The sequence below is a fragment of the Spermophilus citellus genome, assembly GCF_964194105.1.
Source record: "Spermophilus citellus genome assembly, chromosome: 15".
Lineage (NCBI taxonomy): Eukaryota > Metazoa > Chordata > Mammalia > Rodentia > Sciuridae > Spermophilus > Spermophilus citellus.
The window spans coordinates 25,807,242-25,825,019 of record NC_138195.1 but is presented as its reverse complement, the minus strand read 5'-3'; the positions used below and the strand labels follow the sequence as shown (position 1 = coordinate 25,825,019).

Here is a 17,778-nt window from a genome sequence, read left to right as displayed (position 1 = left end):
GATTCCCTTCACGCTGTCTGGGGACGGGGGGGGGAGCCATTCGCCGGGTGGGCGGGGTTGTTAGTAGAGCCGGGAGGGCACGGGCTGTCTGCTGGGCCAGGCGGGGACACTTCTCGCTGCCCCGGGCCGCCGGGGGCTGCCTGTAGAGCCGGGCAGCTGCGGCCTCGTGGCTAAGATCCGGGCCGGCGGGGTGGCCGTTTGCTGAGTGAGAGCGGGGCCTCCCGGGACGGCGAGATGGCGGGTGTCGTCTGCGGGTTCAGGCGGGCTGCGCCGCTCTGGGCCGTCGGCCGCTTGCAGAAGCGGCTGGTGGCTGCGGGACTGGACCTCTGCGCCCGCGTGGCCGGCCAAGATCCACTTGTCTGGGACAAACTGACACTTCTAATAAACCTACCAATTCCCGGCAGGTCCCCTCTTAACGGAAGTTTGCTAGAAGTTCCTCAGTAGGTAGACTGCTGCTGTTCCAATGGGTCTTTCTGATCCTGTTAATGTGGAGACATTGGAATCGCTGCTTCCTCGCCGGTGGCCATGTTGGATCCATCATTATTTGTATTTAATTTCATTTGCTATCATCTTTTTACTAGAAATCCTGATTAAATTTTAAAAATTACTATTGATACCTAAGAAATTGGATTAACTTTAAATCTACAAAGGACATCGTTTTGTAAAGAAAATACAGAAGAATTTTTTATAGAATTACTACAAATAATTATAGTAAATAACAATTTACTATATATAAATAGTATAACTTACTATGTATAAATATAGTAAATAACAATTTCATCGTATAGTTAAAAAAAAAACCACCAAACCATAACTAGCTCTCTGTTAAAAAGAAGCAACAATTATTTCCTGGAGATGATTTATTCTCCTGCTTGAGTCTTGAATTTGGCTGGGCTGCATGTGAGTTTATTTTCTTTCCCTTCAATATGATAGCAATAAGGTGGAATGATCATATGTTAATCCACAGGAAGAAAATTGTCTCTGAATTTACCCAAGGTCTCGAAATTAAATGTGACTTATACCTGTGGGCAGTGTGTGGTGTCGGCTGGGTCTGTATCATTGTTCTGAAGTTTGTACTGATGTTCTGTGACTGATATGTTCCAGCTGTCTGGGTCACTGCTTTGGAGTACTGTTTATTTGCAGTAGTGATGCTGCAGAGCGGAAAGGCTTTCCCTTTTGTTGGTTGAAAGCTTTCCTTGTAATTAGTAAAACAAGCATGCCTCTTATTTGGAGAGAGACTGGAAAGGCGGCTAAAGAGTCAATTGTACACAACCACTTTGAAAAACATTTTGGCAATACTTGGTGGAGTTGAACATGTACAATCCCAAGCCCTGCTTTCCTCTCCTAGGTATATACCCTGCAGAAACTCTTGCCTGTGTGCACCAGGGAATAAGCACTAGAATATAAATAGCAGTATTATTCAGAATAGTAAAAAATGGAAAAATCCCCAGAGGATCCTCAGTGGTAGAAAAGAGCTGGAGATTGCAGGTATGTTTACACAAGGAGAGCTAGATGGTGGTGAAAAAAATGAGTGAACTACAGCCACATGAGTCAATAGGAGTGAATCTCAAGATCAAAACCGCAAGGGAAGAGGCAAGTCTTATAAGAATATGGGCTTCTAAGCTTATTTCCAGTATAGGCTTATTTTTATTAGATTTAAATTAGGCAAAACATAACAACATACTGAGAACACATATGTGGTAAAACTCTAATGAGGAGCAAAAGAATAATTGTCTCAAAATTCAGACCAATGGTGAATCTTAGTGGTGGGGTGGTGGTGAAGAATGAGTGGGGGAAATGCAGTCAGGTAGGACACACACAGGGCTTCCAAAAACAAACCAAAATCAAATGCCAACTGGATATTGAGGATTTATTCTATTGTTCTTTAAGCTAACATGTTATTATATTAGTTATCCTTGCATAACAGATTATCAGGAGTCTTTGTACACACTTCATGCATGTCTGTGTGTAGGTCAGGAGTCCAGGAGCAGTTTGGTCAGGTAGTCTGATTTAGGGTCTCTCATGAGGCTGTGGTCAGCAATTAGTGGGGCTCTGCCTCCAAGATGACTTATAAGGCTGCTTCAGAGGGCTGGATTTCTTGCTGGTTCTTGGGAAGATACCTCAGTTCTTTACCACCTTACCTGTCCTCATGTCACCACAGTCAGCTTCCCTCCCAAGACAGAGTAAGACGGACACTGCAAAGTCTTTCAACCTAGCCTTTGAAGTCTCACTTCATCATTTCAAAATATGATGGTTTTTACACATGCCAGAGCTATTCAGTGTGGAAGGGGACTGGCTAGGTGAATACAGGAATACTGGAGGTGGGGATCACTGGGGGCCATCTTGTAGATAAACTAAATTGGTAAGTTTATTTCTTTATTAAAATATTTTTTTTTAGTTGTAGTTGGACATAATACCTTTATTTACTTATTTTTATGTGGTGCTGAGGATCAAATCCAGTGCCTCGTACCTGCTAGGCTCTGCTGCTGAGCTTCAACCGCAGCCCCAAGTTCATTTTTTTTTTTTAAGAGAGAGAGAGAGAGAAAGAGAAAGAGAGAGAGAGAGAATTTCAATATTTATTTTTCAGTTTTCGGCGGAAACAACATCTTTGTTTGTATGTGGTGCTGAGGATCGAACCCGGGCCGCACGCATGCCAGGCGAGCACGCTACTGCTTGAGCCACATCCCCAGCCTAAGTTCATTTTTTTGATAGTAATGGTATAGACATTCAGTTAGATGAGAGTTACTGCTAATAGTGAATGTGCCAGAAGTGAATGGGGTAGAAGAAATGTCAGTGATATAAAACCAGAGTGGCATGAGTCTGTGTGACAGAAATATGCCTGTTGTGGGACATCAGGAAACAAACCTCAGTAATACTTGTACCAGGAAATGTGATATAGAAATGGGATTATGTGTGCCTAGACTTCATTTTGCCTGTGCCTACATCTGGTGAGTCTGGGACAACTAATTTTGAAGAGAATTCTCCAGAACAAGGGCCATTGTGATATTCAAATCTCTGCTTTCTCCCAAGACCATCTTTCATAAGAATGGAGAATCCATCTTCTTTCCCCACTTCTACAGCCAAGCTGGAAATGATCTAGGCACCTGAGGATAGGTGTTTAGCTTAATTCATGCAGCTATTGCATTTTACTCCACAACATAAATTTGTTTTAATAGTAACAAACTTTAAATTCTTTATTTGTTTAAACTTCCCCCACCAAAATCTTGAGTAAGAGTGATGTTTCTGGAAAGTACTTCATGCATTTCCCCTTTATTTTGTGTAGCTGAAGGCATTAGCTGCATGGTAAAGTATTCCTGGGGGGTCCAGTGTGCCCAGTTTGTGAGGTGGTGAGTCACATTGTCTCTCCTTTGTAGATCTCAATGTCCTTGGAACAGGTGTTCCAACCTTCAGGTGAGGGAGCAGCCTGATGAGGGTCTCTGGCTTTTTAATCATACTAACAAGCTGAGATAACAGGACCAAAAACCTGGTGCAGGGGCTCCCTGACTGGCTTTCCTCAGGCTTTTGTCCCCCACCTCCCTCGCACATGTTAAACATAGAGATAGAGATATCTCCCAGACCTTGTGAGTGCAGAATTTTGGTGTTTAGCAAAGTGCCTCTTCAGGCCATCATGTAGTGACACTGCATCCTCCCCTACAGTGCTGATGCTGTTTTTGTCTTTATTTGTGGTGATGTTTCTCTGCTTTTTAAATTGTACTGTATTTTGCATTATAAAAAATGAAAGTCCTCAATAGCAAGAGAGAACTGCCTGTGGTTATGGCAAAGATAAAAATCAATAGGCGTATGATGTGATGCTTGCTTTTTCACTTCAGTTGGGCAACGGTGCTTTTATGAGAAAGAAGGGAGAAAAATGAAGTGCATATGTATATATATACAATGCCAAAATTACATTAAGGTTATTGTGTCTACAAAGGAAGTATACTCACTGGTAATAAGTATTGTAATTGGCAATGATGATAGAATTAGTGGTACTATTAAGATGATTATGAATATATACTCTCAAAAAATAAACTGTAGCCCATACCCCCATTTCTCTTATGTGAATGTGTTGTTTGGCTATTTGGTGCTGGGGTTGGTTTTCACGTTGGTGGGGTGGAGACATTCCATATAGTGAGACAGATCCTGAGCCTGGGTAAGCAGGAGTTTCCTTTCTGCTCATACATTATCTTTGACACTGGGCTGCCTTTTCTGTATCATAGGATCAGTAAACTCTGCTTAGGGCTGTGGGGAGGATCGAATGTACTAGACGGTACCAAAGCAGGAGCTATGGTGGTAGCAGTCTGATTACAAATTTCAGGCCATGATGCCTCCTTGCTCTAGAGCATGTGCTTGAGTGTACAGTGTGCTAGATCTAAACACTTTTGCCTGAAAGGATTTGGGGTGGTTTAGCCATTTCAATATGGTTCTAAGAGGGTCAGGTGGATGCCTTCTAAGTATGGTCTCAAATCCAAAATCAGAGGGAAGCTCAGGTTCTTACTGTGCCAGTTTTTGTTTGAGAGAATATTTGGGCTGTGTCACTGCCCTGAAATTATGTGAATTAAAAGAAATTCTCTGCAACAAACTTGCAGCTCTAACGCATAGAAGACCTGAAATGTGGCACAATGACTAAAGTCAATAGCAATGTATCACATGTTTGAAATTTGCTGAGAGTAGATTTCATTACACATTTGTGGAATGTACTTTGCACAAAAAAATGGATGTGTTAATTAGCTTTATTATGGCAATCATTTCACAGTGAAAAAAATATACAGAAACATCACATTCTGTACCCTAAATACATGCAACTTTTGTTTATCAATCATATTTTAATAAATATTAAAAATGAAGTTCCTGAGATATTCCTTTGTTCTAGAATTTCCTGATTAGGTGGGGCTGATTTATCACATTCAATATATGGTCAGTTTTTTTTTATTTTCACTTCTCTCCCTATTTTAAAAAACGTTACAGCAGTATTTTAATCTAGATGCTTGCTATATATCAAGTACGTTTTATTAACTGAAATAGCACTAACAATAAAAATCCTTGGTGATAGCATGTTGTTTTGCTTCTTCTTGCAGGGCGAAGAAGGCAGTGTGAGCGACCCCTGAATGTGCATTTGGGCATATTTAACCATTTGGTTTTGAGTAGGAGAAAGAAGACGGCCATCCCTGTGAAAGGTAAAAAAAAAAAAAAAAAAAAAAAAAAAAATTGTAGCAGCTTTTTACTATTAGAATTTTCAAACATACTAAAGAGTTAAAAAAATGTACAGCAAACTCCTATGTACCTACTACCATTAGATTTAATAGCTATTAGTATTTTTGCTACCTTTTCTCTGTGTGTGTATGTGTGTGTATGTTTTATGCTTTTTTTTTTTTTTTGGCTGAAATGTGTGAAAGTAACTTACAGACATATGAATTTCTCCTAAATGCTTGGGGCCATAATTCCTAAAAATAATAATGTTCTCCCTTGAGAGATATTTTAGGATATTTATAAACTCTGTGGTACAGAATGATTTAAATAGCTTCTAGTAAAGGGTCTAACTTTATGTTCCCTTCATAGTTGATAAAAATAAAGTCAGACTAAAAAATTTAAACAGATTTAATTAATGGACAGATAAAGCAGTATGAATTTGTTTGATATAAGAAACGTGAACATGAAGGTGTGAAATTTTCCTGAGAGAAGGATTCCATACTTTTTTCATTCCCTGAAATCTGCCTATCCGCCCCCTATGGATGGTGTTTTATGGTTGCGTCAGTGGCTTCGATCACTGCCTTTACCCCGTTCTGATCAGCATTCTTAAGTACACCAGTGCCTGTGATCTAATGTGAACAAAGGTCTTAAATGATTTTTTTTAAAAAAAATCTAAACTTGTAGGAGAATGTGGGAAAATTATGAGTGGTAATATGAAATTGAGATTTATATATTTAAACCAACATTAGAGAGAGTAAAATTAGAGCAAAACTAGAGAGAATAAAAATTAAAACATTAGAGAGAGTAAAAATGATTCCCAACTTGACTACCTGAATTGAAATTTTATATAGAATCTAAAAGATGTGTTCTGCAATGATTGCAGTTCCCGATCATTACACATTACAGCCGATTACATGACCAGTTAGCTGCGATTCTTGCAGGGTGGCTGTTGACGGTTGTACATTCCAATCTCAGTGATAGTTTATTTATGATACCTCTCTCAAGTGTTCCCTGTGTGTTGAAACATTGTTTTGTTTCTTTCTATATTTTCAAGCATTTCTTTATAGACATTTATGAACTGAAGTTGCCCATCTTTAGCATATTTTAAAAGAAGTCTAAACGAACCATTTAGGGCAACAGTGGCTTCTTCTAACTGTCCTTTTTCAATTTGACTAAAAGGTTAGTGATGGGGCTGGGGATGTGGCTCAAGCAGTAGTGCGCTCGCCTGGCATGCGTGGGGTGCTGGGTTCCATCCTCAGCACCACATAAAAATAAAATAAAGATGTTGTGTCCACCGATAAACTAAAAAATAAATATTAAAAAAATTCTCTCTCTTTCTCTCTCTTTAAAAAAAAAGGTTAGTGATATCAATAAAGGTTATTCAAAGGAAACATTCAGAAGGAGCTTGGAATGATCTAGGTTGCTTTCTCATTCTTTGGCCTCTATATGGTTATGCTTAGAATGAATCATAGGTAGCTTGGAATGATCTAGGTTGCTTTCTCATTCTTTGGCCTCTGTATGGTTATGCTTTGAAAAGATGAGTGAGCAGGGAAAGTGATGGATGAATGGAGGGTTTATGGAGTCCAGTATTGCCTGGGTCATTTAGGTATGGGATATTTAAAAAAAACAACAACCTTTTTTTGAAGTATAACATACCTACAGAAAATACACACAAGTATGTAGCTCAATCTTATTGCACAAATTGAACACACCTGTGTGACCAGACCAGCACCCAGGTTAAGAACATTACCAACACAACATCATTCCTCCTTCTAGACACTACCCTGCTTCCTCCAAGGAAAACCACTGCTTTGACTTTGAGAGTATACATTAGTTTTGCTTGGGTTTCTTTTGCCCACGTGTGTGTGTGTGTGTGTGTGTGTGTGTGTGTAAGTGTGTAAGTAATACATAATGCAAATTGTACTTTTTTGCATCTTTTTTTTTAAATCAATAATGTATTAAAAAGGTTACTCCCTATTGTTGCATATAGTTTTGGATTGTTGATTTTCATTATTGTAGAGTGTTCTATTGTAAGAGAATAGTATAGTTTATTTATTCTGCTAGATATCGGGTAAGTATATGGGGCACCCTCTACCAGAAATGGGGATTAAACAAGATTTTGTCCTCATTGTGGTTACAGTGGAGGTGATCTTAGGTTTCCAACCTCTGCCCAGCTTCTGCTGGATATGAAGGAGATGTTCTAACTTCTGATAAGAGAGCAAGACACATGTGCAAGAGACGTGTATGGTTTCTTCAGTCCTGTCATGATTTCTGCTGCTCTTGCTATGACTCACCATGTCCCTTTCACTTTATTCCCTGCAGGCACTAGTCTTCTGTATTCTCGTCTGCCATTCTTACTCTCTGTAGCTCTTCTGGGGAGACTGTGCCATCAAGGAATATTTAAAGCTCAATTTTACGTGTTAGAGGAGGGCAAAGAGTAGAAGGTTGTGGGCTTGCACTTGAGGAGCCCATGTTGTGGTTGTGGCTTCACAGTTATGGACTTGGGCCACACTCCTGGAAACCAGCTGTGCTGTAGAATTCAGGGATGTAAATGCACAGACTTAACTGGACCTGTCTGGTAACAGGACTGAGATTAGTAGGGAGTGATGTTAGCTGTGGAATCTGGATATATATTCCCTGGCCAAATTTTGACCCAAGAAAGCATGTTGGGCAGAATTTAGTGAGTTTACCAATTTATTTCTCTTTTTATTTTTTTATTCTAATTTGTTATATGTGACAGCAGAATGCATTGCAATTCATATTACACTAATATAGAGCATAATTTTTCATATCTCTGGTTGTATACAAAGTATATTCTCAGGAGAGTTTAACAATTTATAATCTTTAGGAAATAAAGGGTTATTATAGAAAGTGTTCCTCATGAGATTTGGATGTTTCTATGGTCAAATTCTGTTTTTATAAATAAGGTCTTATTCAAATACAATTGTGCTCATTTGTTTACGTATTGTGCTATAACAGTAGAGTTGAATAGTTGCGAAAGAGACCAGGATTGAGTTGTTGGAACAGTGACCATATGGCCCACAAAGCCTAAAATATTTGCCATCTGGCCCTTTACAAAAAACTTTGCCAGCTCCTGCTTTACTTCATAAAAGAAGAACATAGTAATCATAACCTCTGTAGTCACGTAATAGATTGAGCCCATTAAATTTATGTTAATGTCTTTATTCATTCATTCATTTATCCATTTATCTATCCATCCATTTATTCAATAGATATTTAGAGTGCCCATTAAATTTTATGTATAAAATGGTGATAACTAGATAAATTTCTTACCTTATGAAATTTATGTAAAAATTTTGACTTATGAATTTGAAGTTCCATTCTAGGATTGTGTTTTCTATTAATTGAAATGAAAGAATAATATGGAAATAGAAGTACCAGATCCTCAATTTTAAACTGATATGTCCATTGTCTTCATTAATTTTATAAATTTGATTAAATACTTATTCCCTATAATTTAATGGGTATTTCATTGATGAGTTACATAGTGTTACATACATACCAACTACTACAGTTCTGAGGGTCCTGATTATTTACATGTGGTAACTCTGACCTGCCTGAGAGCAGCCTTGTATGAGAAGGGCTGAAGAGCATTTGAAGTGCTTATCCAAAGCAGGCCAAATAGACCTCTAATTGTATGCTACTTTAATAATAAATAATAACCTCATCAGAAAGAACAGTAAACCAAGAAAATAAAGTTTGGAATGTACTGTAACAAATTTATCTCTATTGGAATGCTTATCTGTTTGTGTATTCAAGGTCATAAAAGATTATTTCTGCTTCAGAGAAGTCTATAGGAGGCATTGTAATGAACACAGAAAATACAGAAACATTTGTTACATTTTTCTAAGTAATGTGCTTTTTTTGGAGGGGGTTACTGGGGACTGAATTCAGGGGCACTCAACCACTGAGCCACATCCCCAGCCCTAGTTTGTATTTCATTTAGAGACAGGGTCTCACTGAGTTGTTTAGCACTTTGCTTTCCTCTTGCCTCAGCCTCCTGAGCCACTGGGATTACAGAGGTATGCCACCATGCCCTGCAGAAATGTGCTTTTAACATCTTTTTAACCCATTTAGCATTTTCATATGTGCTCATATATGTTCATGGGTGGACACTAAGCTTTGGGTGACTTGCCTGTTCTTCACCCCAAGATTGTCTTCAGACCAAATGGAATGCTTTTTGCCACCATTTGAGGCAGTGATCTGTATGGGGGTGCTTTCCTCTGAAGTGTCAGACTCCTGAAGGAACCACAGAGAGGGATTATTAGCTAGTGCAGTGAATCAATGATTCAAACTCCAAACTGGTTTGTTTTGTGGCTGAATTTTGATAAATGAAGTTTCAATATAGTTGATTTGCTTGAAGAAGAAGAAATTATTTATATTTTCTATGGTTTGGATAAGGTTTGTTCCTGAAAGATTCATGTGACAGAAACTTGGTCCTTAGTGTGAAGGACAATGTTGGGACTTTTAAGGTCAGTTGGGGTGTCACCCTCGGAAAGAATTGATGCAGTGTTTGAGGGAATCTGGTTGGTTCCTTTGAGAATGGGTTGTTGAAAGGGAGCCTGGCACCTTTGCTGGATCCCTGTCCTGGATGCGCTCCTCATCTCTCGTGCATGTGCTCTTGCCATTGTGATGCCATTTTCTATGAGGCCATTGCCACAGATGGGCAGATATCAGTTTCATGCTTTTGATCCTTCAGACTCTTTTTCTTTACCAGCCATCCAGTATCAGGTATTTTGTTATAGTAATGACAAATGGACTAATACAGTATCCATTCACATATTCTTTTATTTTATAAAATTCAATCCTATTTTAAATTTTTTTTCTTTTTTTTGTTTGTTGTGTTGGAGATCAAACGTGGGTCCTTATACATGTTAGACAAGCATTTCACTGCAAACTACATCTAGCCCTTTTTGAGTAATTCTTCTTTATAATGGTTTAGGTTTAGAAAAGAGATAATAGGGCTGGAGATGTGGCTCAAGCGGTAGTGCGTTCGCCTGACATGCGCACTGCCCTGGGTTCGATTTTCCGTACCACATACAAATAAAGATGTTGTGTCCGCCGAAAACTAAAAAATAAATATTAAATAAATATTAAAATATAAAAAATAAATATTAAAAAATTCTCTTTCTCTTAAAAAAAAAGAAAAGAGATAATAATTGAAAAGACCAAAAGAAAATAAGTATTACAGTTACTTTACCAAGCTGGAAACTGCAAACTTTACCCTTTGGTTAAAAATAAAGTTTTCTGAAACAAATTTGATGATGAACCAGATCACTTGTCCTGTGTTATTAGAAAATGTGGATCTTTTGTTGTCCATAATATGTAGTTATCTTGTCAAGAACTCAGAAGTCTTGATTTGTCAAAGCCATCTGATTGAAATTTATCAGTCTTTCAAGTTTTATTTTCAGGAAGGGAAAAGTACTGAAGCACTGATACATATAGCTTAATAGAAAAAATATGTTTTAGAAAGAGATCAGGATGATTTGCTTGGTTGCAAGTGACAGAAAACTCCGTTCTTACCATCTTTAGTGAAAAAACTTACCAGCATATTGAAAGTATAGGGATGGAACTGCCTTCAGGTGGGGCTTGCCTGGGGCTCTAATTGATGTCATGAGAATCTGACTTAACTGTGTGTTCATGGGCGGCAAATGAAAACCTCCACCAGCTTCAGGTCCACATCAAGTGCTCATCCAAGATACCACATTCCTGGACATAATTTGTTATGCACCTAATGCTGGATCAGTCATTGTGCCTTTGGCTTGTTCTGATTTGGATTGCCTGGTTTATATTGTTTACCCCTAGAGCCTGAGGTCAGCAGGAGAGGAAGCCTGTGGAATGGTCCCCTCCAGAGGTAAATCCAGGTAGTTAGCAGGAAGGCCAGTGGTCCTGAAAGGTGAAATAGTAATTGTAACAGTTATCGTTAATGTATCTTTTTATGATTTGTAAGCACTTTCAGATATCTTCTTTATTTAACCTGAAAGATTTATTAGGTAGGAAGAATAAAGAAATGATAAGGAACATGGATTCTGGAATCAGACTGGGTTCCACTATTAGTGGTATGAACTTTTGACTAATTGCTTAACCTTTCTGTGCCCCAGTTTCCTCAACTGTGCTATGGGGATAAACACATTTATCTTATAGGTTCTGGGAAAGATCAACTTAATGGATATTTGTGGGGCACTTCAGATGGCGCCTCATACATACTAATCTCACTCTCCCTTGTTATTGTGTTTGACCTTTAAAACAACTTTGCCAGCAGAGGAGTGAGTGTACTGACCTCTGCATTGACAGCTGGGTCATGTGGGCTGTAAGGGTCAACACTGTTAGGTCCTGACTTCTGCCCCGACCCCTCTGTGTTATGACAGTAGGGCATATGGGTTAATAATGTCAAGGAACCAGAGATGAAAAGACCCACAGAAAGTAGACCTGCTTCATAAAAGTACCTGAACACACCTACATTCTATCAGTAAGTTGATCTTTGGCTTCCCATGTGAAGAATGCCCCCTGGTATATTTAGGGGAACATTATTAGGCCAAAATTCACACTGCCATTGTTCCACCCTGGTGGAAATAGCCTGGGTGGGACATTCAGGCATATCTTGGTTGGCACTCACTCACTTGGGAACTGTTTGCTGGTTTAATCACATTTAGTATTCCGAGCTTTAAAAAACACAAAGATTTTTGTGGTGGGAGGTGATTTGAACCTGTCAGTGTGGTGAGAGGATGTAATCACTGACTCAGAAGTTTGTATTGTTGCGCAATTCTGTTACCAAGGCCTTTAGCCAGTTCTGTCTAGAAGTAGATACTACCATCCTTTTTAAGAGTATTTTCCTACTGGAGATGATGCTGCACTCCTGGAATCCCACTGACTTGGGAGGCTAAGGCAGGAGAATCACAAGTTTGAGTTTCAGTTGGATAACTTAGACTCTGTCTCAGGCTTGGGGAGTAGCTCAGTGGTAGAACTCTTCTGAGTTGAATTCCTGGTACCCTCCCCCCCCCCAAATGAAACAAAAAAGCTTAATGAAGGAGGCTTGGGACTCAGATGTTGATATGACCCAGACATCTAGGGAGGGTCATGTTGCTTTCTGAGGACTATGACAATAATTTCTTTGTATTTACTGTGGACTTAAGATATTGGTGGCTCAAAGTATCAGTGTGAGTAATCCATGATGCACCTTGGAAATATGCAGCTATAAAGCAAGGAAAAATTTAGCAGAAAACACAAATTTGGCTCTCCCTACTGTGCTTTTGAGGAAAAATGGGGCTATTCAGTATTCACAAAGCTTGCTTCTTGTCCAGACCCACCCGCTTCATGGCCTAACAAACTGCCCTGCAGATGCAGTTTTCTTCTCCAGTGTGACTGTGCTCGGGCTGTGGGAGCTGCTCAGATATTTCTTGAATGAATAAACCTATCTGAACTATGTCTTTTCCTTCCTTTTCAGTTCCTTTTGACAAAGACTTGTTTACCACGTGGATGTCTGAGAATTTCAGCTAACTTTTGCTGAACACACCACATTGTTTTTATTCACTCTTTAGATGAAGGTGGTAGTGTTTGAGTATTGATTGTAGCAGCTGGATTTACAATGATATTTACATTCCAAATAACACTCAGAGAGTGAAGGGATTAGCTACTAACTCTGTAGTAAGACCCTAAATTTGCCAAATGCAGGTGGGAATCATAACAGATTCTTAGATTTAATTCTGCTTACTTTGTTCTTAGCCCTTCTGGAGCCTTTTGCCTTGCTGAGTAGTCTGTGATTGAATATAAATAGTTTCTTCATTGCCTTTAACCTGACCCCATTTTATGGTGGAGAAAACAGGGTCAACCTTATTTTCTGTAATGTCAGCAACAAGAGTAATGAAGTTACTATTACTTATGTGATGGACACCAACTTATGTTTTTTTTTTTGTTGGTTACCCTATCTAATATTCTCAATAACTCTGTGGTCCTTATTCTACAGATGAGGAAATGGAGGCACGGCCAGAATGTGGCTAAGTAGTGACAGGTCTTAGCAGTGACATGCCCTGTACTGCCAACTGGGCAGAGCTCAGACTGGCTGAACACTAGAATCACCCTAGGTATTTAAAAGCATTCCACATCCATTCATATGCCCCAATCCCCACCCTGTACATTTTTTACTTGATCTAGGGTCTCAGGTAAAGTTCCTGTGCATTCAGGATTTAGAACCTTTGGACAGCCATGGTTTTGAAAATTTGGTCCCTGGAATGGTAGCATTGTATCAATTGGAAACTTGTTAACAAGAGAAAATTCTTAGGCTCTATCCAGATGGCCCAAGTTGAAACTGGGGGTGGAACTGAAAAACAACTTAAAGTTTACCATTAGTAGTCCTAAGTCTATTCACAGGATAGTGCAGCAGATCTTAGAATTTTTTTATTTTGTTAATCTGAAACTCTAAACTCATTGAACAACTCCTCTGTCCTCCCTCCCCCTAACCTCTGGTGACCACCATTCTACTTTGTTTTCATGAATTCGACTCCTTTGATAACTCTTCTAAATAGAAGATCATGTGATTTGTATGTACTCTCGAGATTGAGAACTACTGAACTCCAAACTTGATTCAGCTCATTTCTCTCTAGATTCCTACCCACAGTATTAATATCAGCCATTGTAAGCCTCAGACTTAACCTTTGTGCATGCTGTGCTCTTTCTAGTCCTTTCTCTGCCCCATTGTTTTTCTATGTCATGTTGGTAGGTTGCTTAACTTCCCTGAGATGGTTTTCTCTTCTGTGTAAAGTGTATAACATGACTTGTAGAGTTGTGCTGAGTTTGAATGACTGGACATGTGGAAGTATTTTGTTAAGTTGTCAGGTTGTGTAGCAGAGAACAATTTTAGGGCCAAGGATGTAGTTCAGTGATAGGATTCTTTTCTAGCATGCATAAGGATTTTAGTTAGCATTGTAGTACTGTGGCCAAAATACCTGACAAGGACAATTTAGAGGACTTAGAGGGGGAAAATTTATTTGAGGCTCATGGTTTTGGAGGTATCAATCCATAGATGGCTTACTGTACTTTCTGGGTCCAAGGTAAAGCAGAGCATCATGGTGGAAGGACATTGCAGAGGAAGGCTACTCATCTCATAACAGTGTCAGGAGAGAAGAGGGGGGAGGGGTTGCCTGGTAGAGGGAGAGAGAGAGAGGGAGAAAGAAAGAAACGTGTGCACGCCCTCAGTGACCCATCTCCTCCTGCTATGTATGCCCACCTGCCTTCAGTTACCACCAAGTAACTAGGATGGAGTGATCAGGTTACAACTCTCTCATAATCTAATCATCTCACCTCTGACTATTCCTGCATGAACAGGAACATTTGGGGGGATATTCATTTCTAAAGCATAACAATGAGATTCTGGGTTTGATTTCTAAGCACTGAAATAAAAAAAAAGTGTGGATTTCAATATTCGTTTCTTTTTAAAATTTAGATTTTTAAAAAAGGTTATGCAGTTCTACAAGGCTGCTTAGGAAAAATGTTATCTGTTTCTGCTGTTCACTAGCCCATTTCTTATCTAGTGTTTACCTTACTGTGTAAATAGGATGCACAGATGTTCTATATATCTTAACTGTCCTGTATACACATTTAGTTGTCCTTGGATTTAATAATTATTTTGTTTTTTAAAAAATAAGTTTTCCTTGCACGGATCACTAATTGAACCTCAAGCAGCCTTCCATGTGGATTTCCTCTCAGTGCCTTGACACACATAGATGTTTTCAATTTCATCTTGGAGAATTCTCACCTAGAGCCTTGCTCTGTAGGCTTGCTGCGTGGCACATCTCAGGAATTGCCTTTGGTACCATGATGAGGATTTCTAAAAGAAATCTGCTATTGTATTGGCTTCCATCTTTCCCTCATCCCATATTCTCATTTTTCTTATTTTATTCACTTACTTTGACAGAGCACACCTTCTGAAACTTCCTAACAAATTACAAATGGGAGGTAAGACTTTTTAGTTGTTATATTACCTGAGAATGTCATTCCAGGTTGGAAATCACCAAGCTGTGGAATAATGAAGGCACTGCACATTTTTCTACCATTTGTCCATCTAATGTTGACAGTAGGAAGGCCCAAGCCTACTGATTCTTGGTCCTTTGTAGGTGTCTTCTTTTTCTTATCTTTTTCTGGTGTTCATAATTCTTTTTATCATCAGTTCTAAAATTTCACAATAATATTCCTTGGTAAGGGTACACTTTCATTTCTTGTGCTGAGATCCAAATGGGTATTTTCAATCTGAAAACTCATCCTTAATTTTTAGAAAATTTCTGGAAGTACAATATTTCATTATTCATTCCCTCCCTTTATTTTCTGGAATTCCTGTTAGGTGTTGAGTTATCCCATGACTATACATCTTTCCTTTTGTTTTCCATCTCTCCTTATAAGCTACTTTCTTAGGGTATTTTTTGGAGTTTATCTAACAATCCTTCTATTAAGTTTTTCATGTTTGATACCATGTTTTTAATTTCTGACACTTTTCTGTTATTGTTTGCCGAATGCTTTTATTTTGCCAGTATGGTTTCTTAGCTCGCTAAGCAGATTAATATTTTTCTTTTTGAAATTTTCTTTTCTGCATAGTTTCAATTTCTGTCAGGTTGCTTCCACCCCTTATTTCTGTCTTTCATGCTAGACATTTTTCTTTCTGTGTCTGAAGATCCTGAAGTGTCTGTTCATGATGAAGAATGAGGCTTTACAAGCTGGAAGATTTGGCTTGTTTGGGTCTGTCATCAGTTGCCTTCCTGTGTGTGAACGTTTTAATATCTGCTCCTGTTATCTTTGTCCTTGTGGGCTTATATGCCTTTAAAAAGAAATAACTGGGGGCTGGGGTTGTAGCTCAATGGTAGAGCGCTTGCCTTGCATGTGTGAGGCACTGGGTTCAATCCTCAGCACCACATAAAAATAAATAAAAAAAAAATAAAGGTATAAAAAAAAGAAAATTGTTGTGTTGAGGTTTGAAGAGGAACTAAATGTGTGTTCATGGGACTTGCAGTTAATATGAAAGTCTAAAACAAACAAAATAGACCAACTGCAGACACACAAAATCCAGGTCAGGATTTGTAGCAGCAGCATTTGATCAAACACATACCTGCAGTGGTGAGCATTAGCTTGTGTTCTTTTATTTTAAGGCCTGATATATATTTAGATGGTCTCAGCAGAGATCTTGGCTTTCTTGTTAACTCTGCAGCAGCTGCCTCTTTTTCTCAGCTGAAGGTTTTTATTTCAGGTGCTAAAGTACCAATAAATTTATAAATAATAATTGGGCCTTGTGGTAGCAAATAGTAAAAACAATCCTTATTGATGTTTCTAAAAGGTATTTTCTGACAGTTAAGCATATAATCCTTAGATTAAAATGCAGCTGACACATTAAGCCTTCTTACATAAAAAGCCAAACAATAGGCTTTAATGCCGTTTGTCCTTGACCACCCACAAAAAGGGCATTCCTGCAAGCCAGAGAGACTGGACATAAACAAAGCATAGGCAGCGGGGCTGAATTTGTGAGTTTGATCCTTAGTAAATGCTTTAACAAAGAATCGAAACTCAGACCAGCAGAGAGTAGGTAAAAAAAAAACAACTATTATTAGCCTTAATTCTGATAGCAGGTCACTGGAAAAATTAAGCAGCATTAGGAGGGCAAAGTGGTTCTTTTTAGTGTAGGCTTACTGACCTTGGATTATTTCATCATCTGTCCCTTGTAGTGCTCAGTTCCGTTGCTTCCCTTTCTCACTGAATGTTGGAAGATCCTCTCTCAAATATCCTTGCTTCCTTCCAGCTCACCAGAGCGCAGCCTGTCGGAGGTATGCTTTAGCCACTGTGTAGTATCCAAGATGGTCGTTCCTGGCCTTGGCAATGATTACATAACAGAAGTCCTGTTCAGCCCCTTGAAGCTCTGCACAGGAGCAGCTCTTTAATAGCTCTGATTTTACCACCTGGAAAGGAAAACCTCTGTTTTTATGCTGATGGCCATGGAAACTTGCCCAAGGTGCTTCTTGGACACAGGGATTACAGGGCTGTGTGCGGAGAAACTTCTTTCCACTTACACACATTGGCCTATTCCTACTCTGAACCTTGGTGGAAATCAGACTCACAGGTTTCCTAGTTTTAGGAAGTCACTTACTCTTGTTTATTGAAGCCATCAACCATCTAGCTATAGTTTAGTTATTGTCTTGAGGTTGAATTATAATTGAGAGGAAGCACAATGCTACAAAAATGCCTGGTTGTAAAGTTATGAATTGCTGCATGTTAAGAAAGGGACCTGTTTTTGTTTGTTTAATTAGCAACTAGCTCCTCCTTTTGTTTATACTTCTTCAGTCTCTTCCTCATGCACTCCAAACCTGTCTCCTTGCTCTTTTTTGAGGTGAGGGGAGGAGGGAGGTGTGCTGGGGATCAAACCCAGGGCCTCATGCATGCAAGTCAGGCATTCTACCACTGAGCTGTATCTCCAGCCTCATGTCTCCTTGCTTCCTTAGATGGTAGTGCCCTGAACTGCAGGAGCTGTGTCCTTTCCTTAGCAGACATGGGCTAGGGTTTTTATTGCTAAGAGGGAACCCTGCAGATGATGATAGG

At 39.1% G+C, this 17,778-nt stretch overlaps 1 protein-coding gene across 11 annotated transcripts in view; it reads left to right on the top strand.

Moving 5' to 3' along the window:
• Positions 1 to 17,778, top strand: part of SGMS1 (sphingomyelin synthase 1) — a 299,689-nt gene that overhangs the window by 37,800 nt on the left and 244,111 nt on the right. For 10 of the 11 annotated variants that reach the window (XM_081268406.1, XM_081268405.1, XM_081268409.1 and 7 more), the window contains one exon: positions 5,076 to 5,174. The exons of the other annotated variant lie outside the window; for it this stretch is intronic. The gene's annotated coding sequence lies outside the window, so the exon portion shown is untranslated. The remainder of the gene's footprint in view (positions 1 to 5,075; positions 5,175 to 17,778) is intronic. 11 annotated transcript variants of the gene reach the window in all.